Below are 17,756 nucleotides of genomic sequence, written 5' to 3' on the forward strand. Positions count from 1 at the left end.
CAATGGATTTGCTATGCTTTCTCTTCATTCTTCTGCATCAGAAAAGCAGGTCTTATTCAGTGGGCTGAGAGACTGAGGGAAAGATTTGCTAAAAATTGCCTTGACAGTCACCATTTGGGAGCTTGATATAAAGGGCAAGACATAAATGTAATTTTACAAGTGGCTAATGTATTAAATGCTGAAAGTAGGAGTACTGATCTTGCTGCAGGCAGCAGTGACCACTGGAGCTTTTCTCCGAAGAGAAGCATAAAAGAAGCCGCATGATTCTTAGAGTAAGAAGCATCTCTAACATCTGGGTACATTTTCAAAGTCATTTTTGCATCAGTCCATTCCATCTGTGAAATGTGGAGACCTCAACTGAAATTCTTGTACCACTGTTCAAGATCAACTTCTTAATTTGGCCAGGTCAGTAACATACTATGGTGAACCTATTAAAAAAAAAAAAAAAAGAGTTAAGTAAATTTGGGAACAGGGCTCTATTTACAGGGTTGTAGAACTGCTGAGGTTCCAGGGACCTCTGGAGGTTGTGTAGCCAACCCTTTGCTCAAAACATCTAGAGCAGGACTGTGTGCAGCTGAGTTTTGAATATCTCCAGTCTCTGGGGTTGGAGACTTCACTGTCTCTTTGGGTCACCCGTATGTGTGTTGGACCAACCTCACAGTGAGAGTTTTCTTCTGTTAAAATGCAATTGCTTGTGTTTTCCGTTGTGTTCTTTCAGCGGGTCCCTGAGGAGAGCTTGGCTTCCTTTTCTTTGCTGTCCCTTCTTTGTCACATGGGCATGCTCCTTGTCTGTGGTCAGCTTGTCCACTGAGAGTCCCAGGTCTTGCTCTGCAAATCCATTTTGCTAGCCAGTTGCTCTCCAACCTCTGCTAGCACAAATGGAGAGGGAAGGCTAAACAGAAAGGTGGGAAAAAGAGAAAATGACAAAGGGAAAAGAGTAGGGAGCTGAGTGGGAGTGTGCAGAGGAATGCAGGCATCTGGAGACATTATGCCGGTTGCAGCAGGCTGGTTTACCTCAGCCCCATTATGGTGCTATTGAGGGAAGACCACATGTCAATCCACAAGTGCTTTTATGCCTGGTAATTGAAGCAGGATTTAATGCATCCTGTCATTGTAAACAATGACATTAGTATGAATCAACAAAGATGTGTGAGTTTTTTCTCTGAGGTTGGTACATACGCTTCCAGGAATTTCCAATAGTCTTTTTGCAATGGCATAAATTCAGGCAGTTTTGGTGTGACTTAATAAAGGGTTTGTCTGGGCAGCTCACTTTGCCTTAGCAAGCCTATTAAGGCAGACTTTTCCAGGAATGGTCTTTCCATAAAACATCATGATGCCTAAAGGAACAACAATAGTTTTATGACAAGCCACCAGTACAATATATTAGTTATGGAAGACATGGGTGAGAGAAGCCTTCTGTGGTCACTTAAAGGATCACTGGCATTCATATTTTAATGCAGTGGTAGTCCTCTAGAGTATATGGTGCAGGACTGCATTTAGGAGTCCTTTATGGTGGTTGTAAAATGGAGGTTGTGCAATAAAGTTGATTCTGGCATTTCATAACACATGTACACTGGAGCATAGATTTCCTTGGTGTTTGGAAATCACACAGGCATACTGGGAGTCTTTCCTAGCTCAGAAGTAGTTGCAGCTTGGACTTATCATTAGTCCGTATGCACATCCACTGTAAATAGGTCACTCAAAGTCAATGGAGCAGTATCTGTCCACCTTTTGTACTTTTGTGTTTTTCTTCCAGAAGATTGAAAGTCACCCTAGAAACAAAAAATATGGTTTTCCTTTTCAAAGGCACCAGAGGTGTGATCCATGGTAAGGTGTTAGAACAATGCCATCAAAAATTCTCTTTACTTTCATCCAGGCACATGCCAAGGCCTGTGTCTCAGATGTCCCTTTTCTTGACCTGCTGCCTCTTTCTGCCAAGTTGAGTGGTCCTAGTCCATGTTTCAGTGAAGCTCCTCTTTGACCCACCATTCAAAGGACAGCAGCCACTCACCTGCTTGCTTTAGGACTCCTTGGTGTTACAGAGAAATAAAGATTGATCACAGAAAGACTTGCTGGCTGCCTCTCCTGACCTACAGGCCCTGATCCATCCAACAGGTCTGAGATGGCAGGAGGGTTTCATGTGCTAAGACCAGATTTACTTATGTGAAGTAAAGTATAAAGTGTAAGTATAAAGTACAAGTATTTACTTATATTGTATTTGACATTATGTTGGATTTGTATTCTGAAAGAGTAACACAGTATTATGCGAAAATCCCAGCACAAGCGTGGTGCAGCAATTGTAATATATAGTGGAATTGCAATGCAAGCTGCTTCCTCATGCCAGTCTCCACATGCTCCACTGTCATGAAAAAGGTGTATTTCTTCTAATTAGAGAGGTCCAAAACCATGAGTTGAATACAAATATAGCCTGCAAATGTTCAGATAACCTGCATAGTGTGGCATTTTCAGTTTTTTTCCCTAGCAGTTTGCATTGTGGTGCTTAATTTGTGAGAGTGTGTGTTGTATTTTTTCCCCATGTTAGGTCATGACTGTCATTTTATCCAGTACTCCTGAAGGACAAATTTTTACTTCACAGAAACCAAGTCCTGAAACTTGTTGGGAGTAAAAGGAGAGCCTACGTAATGTTGTTATTTTTCGGAGTTTCAAAATCAAGGCTTCTTGGGTAATTGTGTGTGACCTTTCAGATTTGAGATCTGTCTGCATCAAGGCAGAGGCACAGATCTCTTAAAACACATCCCAGGATCAAGGCTTTTTCTGGCTGCATCAAGAGTTTCAGGTTTGAATAGCAATCAAACCAGATGTAACATGTGCCATCAGTGTGTGACATGCAGTGATGGTGCGGCTTTGTGTGCCACCTTTCGTGGTGAGAATTTACATCAGGATGTAAGGCTACAAGTAGTTCATATAGTATAAAGTGTCAACACTTAGGGTTTTGAGACATTCTGACTGAGGTGAATTAATTTTCAATTTGCCATAATAAAAAAGGGAGGGGGAGAGTAACCTACAGAGGATGTATATACTACAAACTACATATACACAAAGCTATACTAACCTTTCAAATACTCATAAACAATTTCTGTGGAGAGCAGGGATGGCTTTGAGGCAGCAGGAGCCAAAATGTGGAAAGCAGCAAATATGCATCCCATTTTCTATGCCATGGTGCTGGAGCCAGGGGTGTCTGGTAAAATCTCATAATGAAACAGTTGTTTGAGTAGTTGAATACAGCCCAGCAAAGCAGCTCTTGAACTAACACGGGCTGCCTGTCTGCCGGTAAACAGATAATTATACTCTATTGTTTAATTGAACTTTCATGAAAACTGCAGTATGTTTTTTGTAAAATCCACCATGAAAATGTGTTCTGCTTGTGGATCCTGGATATAGGGATCAAGATATCGGGGAGGAGTGTCAGGTAACAGAGGTAACATTCTATATGCTGAATGATCTGCTGTGGGGAGTCAAGCACATATAAGTGACTCCCTCATAGCTTTCACAGAGGAAAACTGTATAAGCAGAGAACTTGTTGCTTGGTTTTCAGAGGTCCTTTTGATTCGGTTGACCAAATTTAGATACCTGAAAGGCACTGCAGCTCTGTATACATTTGAGGAATCTCACTGTGATGCACTGAATAGTTAAAAAAAAATCTCTGACAGAATTTTCCTACTGTCCCACTAATTAATTTTCTTCCTGAAAACCACTGAACAGTGAGTGGCCAGGGTCACTTTTTGGGAGGTTTTTCTTTTTTATTACCTTGATTGCTGAATATAAATCTCGGCCACTCTGTCAACCTCCAGTTTCTCGGATTAGTAGCATTCTTACTCTGAAACTAGTATTTAAATTGAATTTAGTCTCTTTCCACAAGAATCAACCTTTAACAGATAAATTAACAAAGAAATTGAGAATTCAGAGATACAAATTGTGTCATGTTTTTTGTTAAGTGTTGGAATTTCATAAAATTAGGAGCATGTTGTGAAATCTGTAGGATACACACATATGGAATATGACAGTCTGGAAAGTCTGAGTCTGCAAAGAAATCCTGAAGAGTCTTCTTCTTATACACCCAAAAATCAATAACCTACAGAAACAATGTGGTCTGTAATCCATTACACTGAAAGCTCTGGAGAGCAATAGGAGCCACATGGCACAGAGCCATATGTATTTAAATTGAATGCCTTATAAAATGAGATGAATAAACATCTTGGAATAACACACCCACTTCTGTAAATTTACAGGTTGCACCAGCTGGCAGATTAAAAAATAAGAAAGCAAGAAGCTGGAAGAGTTTTGATTACCAGGAAGATCTGAACCAATGGACTGTATGGATATAGATATGTTTGAAGGCATCTGCTCTTCCCCTTACAAGGTAAGGCACAAATGGATTTCTCTGCTGGTTTGTGTCTCTTCAGTGTGGTGCAGCTCACTTTTGTGGCGCTGCCCAAGATGGTAGTGGAGGTGCTCTCCAAAGCTTGTTCAACCTAGTGGCTGACTGCTAATAAGTGTGGCCAATTATTAATAACATAAATGGATGATGTGCAGACCCAAAAAGTCTAAAGTTTCAAAAGCCAATGATAAATTTTGATCCTTGGAGCCTGCAAAATTCAAAGTTTTATTATATGAAGTATCTGTTCAGATAGCTCTATAGGTTGTCTATTTTTAGCATGTGCTAATAGAAGACCTTCCTGCTCACCTAAGGCATCTTTTTTATGTGCTTATTAATTGCTGTAGATTGAAGTAGACTTAAAACCTGTACGTAGTGTAGCAGCTAATCAGGAGAAAAAGTCTCTAAACTGGATGCCATAAAATGTCTCTGACTGGAGATGCAAGTTGTGCCATTTTCTTTGTACAGTCTTAGTGTTTCACTTTCAGGATTGTTATATGGTTTGTTTACAAAACTGCTTGATTTTCCTTTTTTTTTTTTTTTTTTTTTTTATCCTACCAGTAAAAATAATTACTTACTGGTCTAAGCTGAAGGTGGTGGAGAGCTTGATAGATTTGCTGGGCATCTTTTGACTGACGTCCAGATACACTCTCTCTTACTCTGAATGTTTCCTTTACTGAGTTGTTTTCAGGGAAGGTACAAAATGCAGATTTTCAAAAAGTTACTTGAAACTGGTAGAAACACTTAAGAAATACATGAACTGAACTTGTTTTAAAGTAAAATTTCTCATTTTTGAGATGATGTAGTTCTGCGTATCTTGGGGAGTGGCTATGTGGGACTTCATATTTTAACAATTTGGATCAAAATAAGTTTGCTACAAAGCAAATGCAAAACCATACCAGCTCTGTGTTACTCAAGAGCTCAAATCAGTCAGCTGAGCAATTGGAAAAATAGGCAGCTGCAACTGGGCTCTGCTTTCACCTGGAGAGGCTGAAGAGAGGACTTTCAGCTCAAGTCAGTGCAACACTTAATTTCTCCATTTTCCCCAGCCAGTGTTAAATGATAAGGGAACAATCCTGTGCAGTGCTCTGCCATTGCTTCTATTCTGTATGGAAATATGACCACCAGTGTTATCAGTCTGCCATTTCCACACATGTGAGATAACCAGTCTCCTTCTTTTGTAGAAGAACTAAATTGAAGAGATCCTTAGGTGGGAAATGTAACAGACTGTGGCACTGCATCCTGTAGATATGGGGAGTGGGGGGGCTCCCTTGCATACTGAAATAACAGGAATGACATGTATAAAGTATTCAGAAAATGCAAAGATAAGCAATAGCAGATACAACTTAAAAGGAAAAACACATTCAAACTCTTGAGTACTTGGGACATTCCAGTAATTTTCCACAACTCTTGTTAGGAAGGAATGTACATTGATCATAAAAAAACCTGTAGGATCTGGTCTAGATAGCAGACATTCCTCTAGAGAGTTTTATTTCTTCTACCAGATGGCTGTGTAACCCCTGGTGTCCACACTCAGGTGCCCCAGTGGAATTTGTATTGCCACCAATTGTTGCCAGCTCCCACAAGTACAAATGCCTGCTGGTCTGTGCTTCCTTTTTTGAACACCTTTATACAAGGTGTATGCAGCGGAGTGGGGAGTGGCAGCTTTTGTTCTGCCTATGTGAAGGGACAATGTCATTTCCTGTGCCACCTTGCCTGCTTTAATCATGTCCTTCCCTGGATCTGAGCTTCCTGAGTTTGTGCTTCTTGGCACAGCAGGGAGCCCAGCCTTGGAGAGGGCCTCTGGCTGTTGCGTGGCAAGTAATCCTTCCAAATAGGATTTGCATTCTTGCAGCAGCCATTCTGGGGATAGAGGCTGAATACATGGAGGCAAAATGTGCTTACACAGACATAGCTCAAGCCCAGCCATTCAGAACACCAGTCAATGACACAGTTGCACCCAAATTGAGTATTTGAGTATCTGAAAAGAACTTGTACTATTGGCTAAGAAAAATGTACAGAGTCAGAGTATTCTGCAGTGTCTTAGTTAACTGGATTTATTGGTGCTGCTTCACAGCAGAAATGTTGTTAGAGCCCCAGAGTTGCTTTGTTACTTTTCATTTGCTAAAGGCTGTTGTCCCTGCAGTGTTGCTGGGTGGAAATGTGAGCTTGCAACTCAGCTACCTCTGTGAACCATCTTGGTCTTCACCTAAAACTTCATTGCTCTTCAGTGCTGTGCACTCCTTGCTTTAAAGCACCTGAGATCATCTACTATTGGTATTGGTATAGTATATATGGTATAGTTTATATAGTATATGTTGTATAGTGATTCTTGATGGTAAGCTGCAGCTGTTGGATAGAAAAAATAACTGGAGGTAATAGTGGCTTAAACTGAAGCCAGACTTTGAATTCGTGAGCTTTTAAATTGTGATTTATTTGTGGGCCTTATTCTTGATAGCCTTTTGGCTTTGTCTATCCGGTTTTGGCTAAGAAATTATTGAAACACCAAAGCTTAGGAACTGAAGTTGGGTGTAAACTTCTGGTTTACACCCAACACAGATATTCCAATATTACAAGAAGCTATGTGAGTTTCAGTTAATATTCATTTCATGAAAATGAAAACCTGAAAACCTCTGAAAAGGCCTAGATTAGAAAAGTTAAAAACTGAATAAACATTTTCTTCAACTCATCCAACTATTTTGTAGCTCTAGTTTTGTTGTGGGTTTTTTGTGTGTTCATTTCCTCTGTAGAACATAAGTACATGTTTTTTCTCCATATTGAAGCACTTGTAATTTTTAATTGAAACATTTGGTTTTAAACTAAGGATAGCTGAATCAAAATGAGTTCACTTTGCTAGGAGTTTGCAGTCCAGTGAAAGACTTCCTTATACTTAAATTTAAAAAATAAAGATTTTGCTAATGACTTGGTCCTGTCTTTCTCCTTTCTGGTGCACTGAATTTTATGTTCCACTTTTCTAGTAATGCCCAGGCCTTGATGTGGCCTCAGGTGTTCTGCATACTGTGTTGGGTCCCATGTAAATTGTAAATGCATCTTTCTGCAAAGAATATATGATCAAAGAGGCAAGAAAGATTAGATGGCTATGACCCAGGAGCATAGGGACAGTGAGACATTTTTCATCAGCACAGTAAGCAGTGCCTTCAGGAACTTGCAGGCTGCCATTTACATATACAACTCCGTAGCCTTGAGGTGATGGTGTTTAAGGTGGTAGAGAATCAAAGCCTTTCATCCATGGAAGTGGGGAAGGATCTGAGGAACTGCACTTCATGTCACTGTAGTACTCCATCTATGCTGTTTTGATTTGAATAAGAGCAATTTGATTTAAATCAGCTTGGAAGTGGGAGCAGGTTCTTGGCAGTGGGGGGAAGCCTTTTCCTTTTGGAAGTGAGTGTGACATAGAGCTTGCCTGTCCTGCTGTGTAATTTGTCCTGACATTTGCTGGCACAGTAAGTTCTTACTAACTGCAGTGATATTTGCCCCGTGTGACATAATTCGGAACACTTTTTCATAATACTTCCACTTGAACTGAAAGCAGCCAAACTGTCTTTTCTAATTTCAGCCCCCTTGATCCCTTGTCCCCAGTGATAAATTCTGCCTTGCAGTGTTTCCCAGTGCTGCCTGAAGTAAAAAGATGAGATAGCAGCCAGGTTTTTCCCTTGTTGCTACTCAAGAGCATGCTAGAAGTCACTGATCCTTTATGAGCTAAATCCTGAAGGAGTCAGCTTCACAAGTCAGCCCTCCCAAAGCAGACATTAAGACACAGAAGTAAAAACAGAGCCACCTAATAATGAGGTGTGTTTGTTCTTGCCTCTGTTACTACTAACGCTGGTCACTATTCACAGAATATTATATTCAAAACCCATCAAAAGGAAAAAGGTATGAAAACAATCACAGTCTAAACATGCAAAAATATTTTTTTTTGTTTTGATGGGGAATTGTTTTAACTTTGTTTTCAATTTGTTTTTAAAAGAAAAGTATTCAGTATTCTTTAGTAAAGAGTACTGAAACACTTGTTGCTACTTGTAGGAGTGTTGGTTGGTAGCGACGGTCAGTACGGATGGAGACAAGAGATCTCTGAAGTCAGGTCTTGGAACATGCAGTTTATTATAAAGGGTGTGGGCACAGGAGCCCTGCTTAGAGCTGCTAGCCGCAGCTCAGAGCAGGCCTGAAAGAGCAAGAGAGAGAGAGAGGCAAGAGAGTAAGAGAGCAAGAGTAAGAGTAAGAGAGCAAAGTTCCTGTTACAATACAAAAAATCTTCTGTGCTGAATATTCTAATTTTCACTAACCAATGTAGTACAAGATACAAATCCTACAGCATTTACATACAGCCTATAAGAATATGACATTACCATACTGTGTTACATTTTAAACCCTGAAAACTACTCTTTGGACCCCTTCTGCCAAGCTAGTAGGGTCTGCTTTGACCCTTGGACCTGTCTGCAAGCAGAGAGTATTGTTTCATCAAAAGGGGATTACCTTCAGCTGGCCATACCATTGTTTTCCAGTTGTTCAGTAACTAAGGCTTGGTATCTCAAAGCTTGCTTTCATTTCAATCTCACTTATAGTTTCTATATTCTCAAAATCTTTTGCCAGGCAATCATATTTATAAGGCTTTCCTGTTTCATCTTCCCCAACATCTACTTATTCATCTATTCAAGCTGTCTGTGAGATGCAGCATTTATTTCTTGATGATTAGGTGGAAAATAAAGTTGTTTTGATAGCATTTTGTTCCTGTTGGTGACACTGAATGTACAAAATTCACTCCACTTTGTGATCTGATCAAGTTAGATTACTATTTCTAACAGTATGTGATAGTATATCTTTTGGGATGGTAGGAGACAGTGGGGATGAAAAGTCTTTTGGGTGCAGTTAAATATTGTCAAGTGGGATGGGGAATTCACCATTAAGTGGAGGAAGTTTGAGGTTATGGTCTCTTGCTCAGTATCTGGTATAGAAAATAAACTGGTATACTGTGTAAAATCAGACCGTGAAATCTGATAAAAAGATAAACTTGCTATGACACTAATCTAAGAGGGTCCATCAGCACTGGCGGAAAGAAAGAAGCAGGAACCTAGCTATGCAGGATGTCATAGTGTTCCCTCTGGTTTCTCACCAAGCATAGAAATGAATGCTGGGAGACTTTTAGGTATTTAATTATTTAGCCTCAGTTCCTCACAATCCATAATGAGCCATAGTTTTGAGGACAACTTTTTACCAGCTCTGTGAGGTGGGGAAATGCCCTTATCCTGCCCCCCCCCACCCCATACAGATGGCCACTGAGATTAGCCCAGGATCATGCAAAACAGAGAACTAAATTCCACTTCTAAAACTAAGCACCAGACCTGGCTATACTTTTACATGCATGGGCTGATCTTTCTGCAGAATGAGTGGGTCATACCATACCTGTCCTCAGATTAAGGCTCCATCTGTTAAATTTCAGCTGTGCATTTCTAGGTCAGATTTAAAGTGAGTAAAAAGGTCACACTTCAACTCTTTGATCTTCAGGAAGAGAACTGAAAATAGTAAATGGAGTACAGAGAGCTACAGAAATTCAAGAGACTCAGTTTTCAAGAAGCAGGCCACACTGAATTTTTAAACTCTAATCTGTCTGCAAAGGTAAAATTGCAGCTGAGATAGCATAATTTTGTGCTAAAGAGGTCCCTATAAATGAAGATCCTCATAAAAGAAATTAAGTCAATATAGAAAATCTATACAGGGTGACTTGTGTATTTGTTTTTGTATCTGTGCTATTAATTGCATGTTAGATTACTAGAAGTGAATTTTTAAACCTCTAATTGTGATTTAACCTTTTCTTTTTTGTTTCTGTTTTCCTCTTGTTTTTTATTCCTCCTTACATGCATGTGGTGATTGCTTAGATTTAGTTAGATGTTAAACTGCTTAAAAACAAGCCTTTGCAAAAGCAAATGGCAAAGTAACATTCTTTTTAAAAACCAGTCTCTCGGCACTTAGCATGCCAACAGCAGCGCTAAGAAGTCAATGGAATGCCTGCAAGTAGGAAGGGAGAAGCACTTCAAGTGAAATTTCACAAGTGAAAGCCAGCATCCTCTTTTGCAACTAGCTGGGGATGTTTATGGCTGTGAAAAGCTTGCTGACTGCTGAGTTGTCAAATCAAAGTGCTTAAAAAGTCGGGAAAGATTTTGACTTCTAAATGTTCTATAAAAGCCTGTTTTCATGCATTTCAGTGTAGGATTCAAAGTTAAACTGTTGGCTTCTTTCTAAATGTGTACAGACATGGGAAACTGATAAATATGATACACTATATCAGAAGAAGGCACAGTGGTGATTTTTTGCTAGAAAGTGAGATGAAATATGATCTGGACATGATCTTACCTGCAGGATCTGATTGGGGTTTTTTTGCGTGGCTTTAGCTAATTTCCTAATAATCCACATTATATATTTCCTTTGGTTGAATGGAGTAATAGCTTGACTTTGGGAATGAAATGAGGGGGTGGAAATATATGTGCAGTTGCTGAAGCTCCAGATTGTTAAAAATGCAAACTGATGGTATTATACAACTTTGGTCTCATTTGAACAACATGATCAGCAGGCAGCATTGTCTAGGCATCCTAGTGAACTACCAAATAAGTATTTAATTCCATAAATCCTCTGTTGTGGTTGCCTTTTGTATGCATCAATGTCATAACTCATGTTCTCTTTTATAGCTATTCAAAGAAAACATTGGTCCTTTTTTTAAAGTTATGTTCTTTGTCCTAATCCTTTTTTTTTTTGAATACTCTGAAGAATTGTACTTCTTGCTCATTTAGCTGCATCCAGTGCTGACTTTCCTTGCTCAGCTTAGTCAGATTGTGAAGATAGGATATATTGTCTAAAAACTTCAGGTAGTTCAGCTGCTGTGCCTTTTATGCTGAATCTTTTTTAATTTTCCACACCATTGTCCAGAAGAGATTTTCAAAGCCAAGAATGACTTCAGAGAGTCACCTTGTTCTGTTCTTTCTCATTTGGTGTTATTAGCTGCTTATGCCTTAACTTACGGTGAAGTCAACTCCAAAAATTGTGCATGTAAAGTCTTATTCTCAGACTCAGTCTAATTTTCTTTAAATTGAAAGATGTTTTACCTATCACTATAAAGATACTAATTTGCAACTGTTTCTTTCTCTTTTGAAATGTCATCTTCACACTATTGAGTATAGTCTCTCTTAACATGATGTCTTAGACAGACAATGTTTATTTTATTTCCTCATTCTGTCACACAACCTAATAGCTTTCAGAATGGAAGTTGTCAGGTACCAATTGGCAGGAACCACCACACTTTAATTTTGTACTTTGGCAATTTAATAATACTGCATTCTTCAATTTTCTGTTTCTCAGTAGTAGTCTGCATCTTTCTTCATCTTTCATTAAGGTAAGGCATCAATTATGTCTTGCCTTGACTTTCCCCTTTTGGAGGATGTGACATCTTTCTTCCTTCCCCTTAGGCTGTCGAAATTCTTCTTTGAGCTTCCTGCACCTTTCCAGGTTAATTTTAGTTGTCTACTTATGGGTGATCAATCTGTTTTTATCCAGCTTTACACTAAGTAGAATCTTCTTTGTGTTTCCCTCCTGGGACTGTCTCATCCCTTGAACTTTTGCTCTGTGGAAAAGTAGAAATATTCGGCTTCTTGATCACAAAAATATCAAACACATTTTTATGCTAGTAGGTAACTTTTTTTTGTGTCTTACTTAGGTAAGCCAAAAAATGCATATCAAAGAGATTTACATGGTGTCTCTTAATCTAATGCTAGCATTGCTATAGTCCTGTGCTAAACTTACTAGGCATGGCTAACACCATGTCTGTCTCTTGCAGCATCAATTTTATGTGTATATGTTTATGAAACCTGTGCTTTGTGCTCTTCACACACTTGTATAAAACTTCCCAGTGACTTTTGCCTAGGTATCTGCTGAGTTTCCAGTCTTGTTCCATACAGAATCTTTTCTAATTTAATGTTGCCGGTCTCATGATTCGAGCTGCAGAACACCTGACTTCCAGGCTTAGAAGAGTGAAGGATACCGGGAACTTGTTAAAAAAATTTTGGCAAGAAGTTGAGGTGGTAATTTTCAACAACCCAGCCAGAAATAGGTTGAGCAAACTTAATGCCTAGTTTCTCTCTGATGTAACTGGTACCATGTATTTTAAAGTAAGCTCAGAAATAAAAGACCGAAATTTATATGCTGTACAATGGCAGATCAGAGCAAAGCAGTCCTAATGAAATAGCAGTCCTTTCTCTCTTCACATTAGCAGCTGCTGGGACAGAAGTGCTGTGATTTTCTCCTGCACAGGTAGAAAAGGCACAGAAAAGTGATGTAAGGGGAATATTCCTTAAAAATTTCCCTAGAGTGTTTGCTTTCAAGTATGAAGACTGTCTAGACTGATCAGTAGATCAGTTCAGGCACAGAAGAAGCCATTCTGCAGATCTTTCCCTGCAAAACTGCAGAAAATTCTAACTACCTCAGATATTAGAGGCACCAGCCAAATAATTGGCTACTTCCCCAAATGTGTGTTTAGTTTTTAAGCACCATAGGGCACAGAGTACTAGCAGAGCTCCCTAAGAATTAGGTTTAGATAGATGGCTGCCAGCAGTGACTTCTTCTTAAAAGGAAAGGTGATTTTAGATATAAGCAACTAATAGTACAAAACCAGTCTAGCACTCAGTCTGATAGCACAGCCGTAGAAGTTTGGTGCCGAGGCGGGAGCTGGGAGAGACAGTCGGGGAAGGCGTTGAGGGGGTGGGAAGATAATTTTCACACTCTGCACAAGTAACATAAGCTCTGTGTTTAATCTAATATCCTGAAATCTGACACGGATAGCTATCCTCAGGGGATATTCACAGACTAATTGTAAGTTGTTCTTTGACAAGAGGAGAACTCACTGAAACATTGCAGGAAGGGTAGCTGTGAAAATTTTTCCACACACTTTTTTTCAGTGCTTCTTATCTCCAGTTTAACCCTTTGTCCTACTGAATTGCCTTCATTATCCCTGTCTGATTAGAATACATTAGTGGGTTATGACAAATACTCAGGCCCGTTGCAACAGTGGGATCACTCACTATTTTTCTTCAAACTTCCAGTAATATTTATTGTTCAGTGGCTGTGGCACGCAGTCTTGCGGTGACGCAATGACCTAGCCTCAGGCTTTCCCAGTGTTTTGTGTGCAATAATTAAACTTCACAGTACTCTTCTGAGGCAGCATCTGACCTGTGTTATGCAGTGCTTGGTGAGTAGTTAGATTTTAATTATTTTAGCTGTATGAGTGTTGGGTGAAATCATGGAAGCTGGCCCCGTCACGTACCGTATATCCTCCTCCCAAGGTCTTAGCACTATAATAACAGGAATGACACAAATAGAAACTATGAGTCTCAACTCCTGGGAGAGTGATTTCATCATTGGGCAATGTCTCTTCCCTTAGGACCTTCTGTGTATTTGCTTTAACCCACCTTCTTTCTACCTTTGTTGCAAAGAAGTAGCCTGACTCTAAATAATATTTTAAATGAAGTTAGTTGCAATAATACATCTCTTCCATGGGGTTAGCATTGTCTTTCTTTTTAAGTTAGATATACTAGGAATTATACTGAACTATTTGCTGTGTAGTCAATAGTGCATGAAAATTGAAAACATTCAAGCACCTTTTTGGAATGGAATGCCTTTACTGATATTGCAAGGCAATTGAGTTCTGTTAGCTTTGTTTGTTGAAAATCAACCAAAACACAACACCATTTTTTTTTCCCCTCATCCCTGTGTCACAGCCCTCAATTTTTTGTGTAGCTGTTATAAGCTGAGATTCTCAGTCTTTAGAGAGCCTGCTCAACTTCACTGTGCTGTCGTTTGGTATCACATAAGGTGTAATCAGGTTTTTTTATACCGTATAATATTTTTTGCATTCTAAATGCAACAAAATTTGCAAAACATGGTCACCAAAGGACTATTAAACTGATTTCTTATCACTGGAGCTTACAAGCTGTAGCTGACAGCTGGGAAGTCATGTAACTAGGTAAAGGTCAGATGTAATCCATCTCTTTGCATTCTGGCACTGCAGACCCATTCTAAATACAGTATCTAGCTGCAGAGGTGAGTTCCATTCAGATCTCCCTCCTGGCATACACAATGTGATAAGAAAAGGAGCTAATGAAAGCTTGGTTTTTTGTTTTGAGAGGGCTTGCCCAATTCCTTTCACTAAGGACCATGCTGCCCACTGCTTTACTTTAACATCACCATCATCCAAAATAACATACTGACTACTCCAGAATAATACAGTGACCACAAATCCTGGTCAGGAACAGTAAAAGTAGCTGATACCATAGTGCTGCATGGGAAGGGCAGCAGCTGTTACAGCTGTAATTTATTTATTTATTTTAAAGCTGTAATTTGGTTTTGATTTTGTGTGATTTGGAGGGGTTTTTTTAAATTTTGGTTTAGTTTGATTTTTTAACTTGGTATTGGAGATGCCACCTCAAGAGAATCCATAGGGGCATTTTGTCATTTATGCAGCATTTTCTACTCTGAGGATAATTAAGTCCCTACTTAGTATGAGGCAATCTCTAGTAATTTATGCCTGTATTTTGACTGCAGATTACAGACTACATCATGCATATTTTTGGAAAAGTATGGGAGATCTCACTGAAATTAAAAGTAAACTTTCTATTGACTTAATGGTTGAAATTAGTTTCGGTATTTTTGTGCAGTTGTTTTCAATGATTTGGACAGGACTAATCACAGGAGAATGATGAAGATTTAATAGCAAGAAAATAGGGTTAATTAGGAACTGTGGGGTGCTGCAATGACCCTAGAGATCACTGAAGTAGGCAAGATTTTTGTTGAACATGAGACTAATTTCTTGTCTCCAAAACAGTTAGACCTCAAAGTGTGGATAAAGCTGTTGTAAAATGTGCTTCTCCAGAAGGTGTCATTCATCGAGATAAAGAAGCTTATTTTTTGTTTGTTTCTGTTTTGGAACTATTTGAATAAACATGAATCAGTTACTCTTTCTCCCATTGACTCATGAGTCAATGTGAGGGATTTTGATCCTATGCTACTAATGACCATAGTTTTAACTGCAATGTTTTTATGCAGTGCTTTTAGTTGGACTCCTCTCAGAGTTTATTTTTGTTACTTTATGAACTACAGTATTGTTTAGGACATTTGAAAATTATATTTTGCTCAAACTCAGAATTTCTTCTGTCATTTTGCAGTAAAACAATGTTACATTGCCATATTTTTATAATCTTCTGAAGAACACCATCACTTGATTCCAGTATAATGTCTGTTTCTTTAAAAGGCTGACACATTATAGTTTACTTCAGATTAGACAAAATTAATGAACACACCAGGAACATCAGGGATGAATGATGAGTATTAGTTACTCATCTCCTCAGTTTTTCTCTTTACTCCTTTTCCTTCATAGGAAGGAAAAATTCAACTATTAATATTTTTTTATTCTTTACTAAGTGAAGATATAATTCAAAATGTATTAATAGCTAACTACAGAGTGCCATGGAGGTCTAATAACATAACAAATTACCTTAAAAATTAGGCAACTTTCTGTACTTATTCTTGATTCTGGACCATGTACTGTCAAGGCTATGTACTTAAGCCACTGTCCTCTCAGATATTCTCTGCCAGTTATTACAGAAGGTCACTGGTATGAACAGGAGTACAGATTCAGGTTTCAAAATAATTTATCTATTCTGATATATGAAATCAAATACCAGTAGTTTAATGTATTTTTAAAATTAATAATTACAGTGTATTTATAATGTCTTTCAATTCATGTAATTCAACAGCAGATGATGAAAAGATCATAGATAACTTGATTCATTGCCGTACTAAAGCAGGATTGTTCCCAGTATCATATTTTCCAATGTGTTGCCCAGTACACTTTTTGGCAACTTGAAGGACAGATTGACCCTAATTTCCTCCTCCTGTCTTGGTAAGGTTGAGGCTCTTAAATGAGTTTTGTTAAGAGGTTCATTCTTTGTTGCAGTCAGAAGTTCATCAATGTAAAATGACATTTGCTGAGATGAATCCATGTGTTTTGTGTAATAATGGAGCAGTTTATAAACTTCAATGACTGGATGGTGCAACTGGAGGAGAAAGCATGTCACCCCTTGACTTCTAAGGATCTGAAAAGGTAGAAGTTTCTTGAAGGTCTTCTTAGGTGGTTTATTAAAGTGATTGGTTTACAGACTGCAGTTAACATTCAGCTTTGTATTCCAACCTCCTGGGAGAATTCAGTGGTAAGTAGATTTCCTGGTTAGCCAGGAAAAGTTGTGAATTCAGTCCCTCATTATGGAAGTGGTTGTATTTCTTAACCAGAATTACTAACCTTGTAATCTAGAGAGAGAGGCTGCTCTGTAGTATGAGTTTTTTCCCATTTCGTAACTCTATCTGTGTGAAAGGATTGGCAGTCCCTCCTACTCATATAAAGTCACCTTAATCCAGGTAAAACTTTTTTATCCTCTCTATTTTCCCACAGCCCACCAGACTTACTCCTCAACTAAACCTTTAGGTGTATTTAAAAGATTACTTTAAAAATGTTTCCTTTACTTTTTGCAAAATTACACTTAGTATCTTCCAGAAATAATTTCAGTGTGAAAATGCTTCAAGTGAGCTCTTTCCTCAAGCAGAAAGTTTTTCCACTCTCTTCTTTTATTTAATAGAGGAAAACATTGAAGAAGTTATAAAACTTGGACCTCTGTGGCTTGTATTGTCTCTTAAACCAGCCACCATAAGTGATGGCTGAAGGATGTACAGTCCAGCATTTATCTTGCTTGGTTAGCAGATCCATCCACTGAATTTTGTTCTCCCTTCTTCACTAAGGAAGTGAAGCTGCTTGCCCGGCCTTTTCAATTCTGGCCAGCTAATTATTGCTGAAGGATTAAAGGGAAACAAACCTAAAAAGGCAAGCATGCAAAAAGCATGGTTTATGCTTGGTTTTGAAAAGAGATGTTAGATATGCATTCCCTTATGTCCTCATCATTAAGGAATTGTGCTGACAAAAGCACTTTGCTCATGAAATAAGAGGAATGGAAGGAGAGGGCAAGGCAACATTAATAGGACTGAGGGATGTGCATGTGGCTTGGCAAATTGAGCAAGTGGAGGAGGTAGGGTCAGGGTTCCTGACTTCACAGCTGATAGACTGATTTTCTCAGTTTAACTGATTTACTCTGTGACACAGAGTACCTTGGCTCTTCACTACACCCATCCATAAGAAGGTTGTGTTACCTGATTTAATAAGGGGTTCTGCAGATTATTTTGTAAAATGCTTTGGGAAATTTGAATGAGAAGATTTATAGCTAGATAGGTACAGCTGCAGAAATAAATACAGATA

At 38.8% G+C, this 17,756-nt stretch overlaps 1 protein-coding gene across 4 annotated transcripts in view; it reads left to right on the forward strand.

The window, feature by feature from the left end:
• Positions 1-17,756, forward strand: part of TMEM108 (transmembrane protein 108) — a 246,723-nt gene that overhangs the window by 85,647 nt on the left and 143,320 nt on the right. For all 4 annotated transcript variants that reach the window (XM_053997766.1, XM_053997756.1, XM_053997747.1 and 1 more), the window contains one exon: positions 4,251-4,381. The gene's annotated coding sequence lies outside the window, so the exon portion shown is untranslated. The remainder of the gene's footprint in view (positions 1-4,250; positions 4,382-17,756) is intronic.

The sequence above is a fragment of the Vidua macroura genome, chromosome 1 (genome assembly GCF_024509145.1).
Source record: "Vidua macroura isolate BioBank_ID:100142 chromosome 1, ASM2450914v1, whole genome shotgun sequence".
NCBI lineage: Eukaryota > Metazoa > Chordata > Aves > Passeriformes > Viduidae > Vidua > Vidua macroura.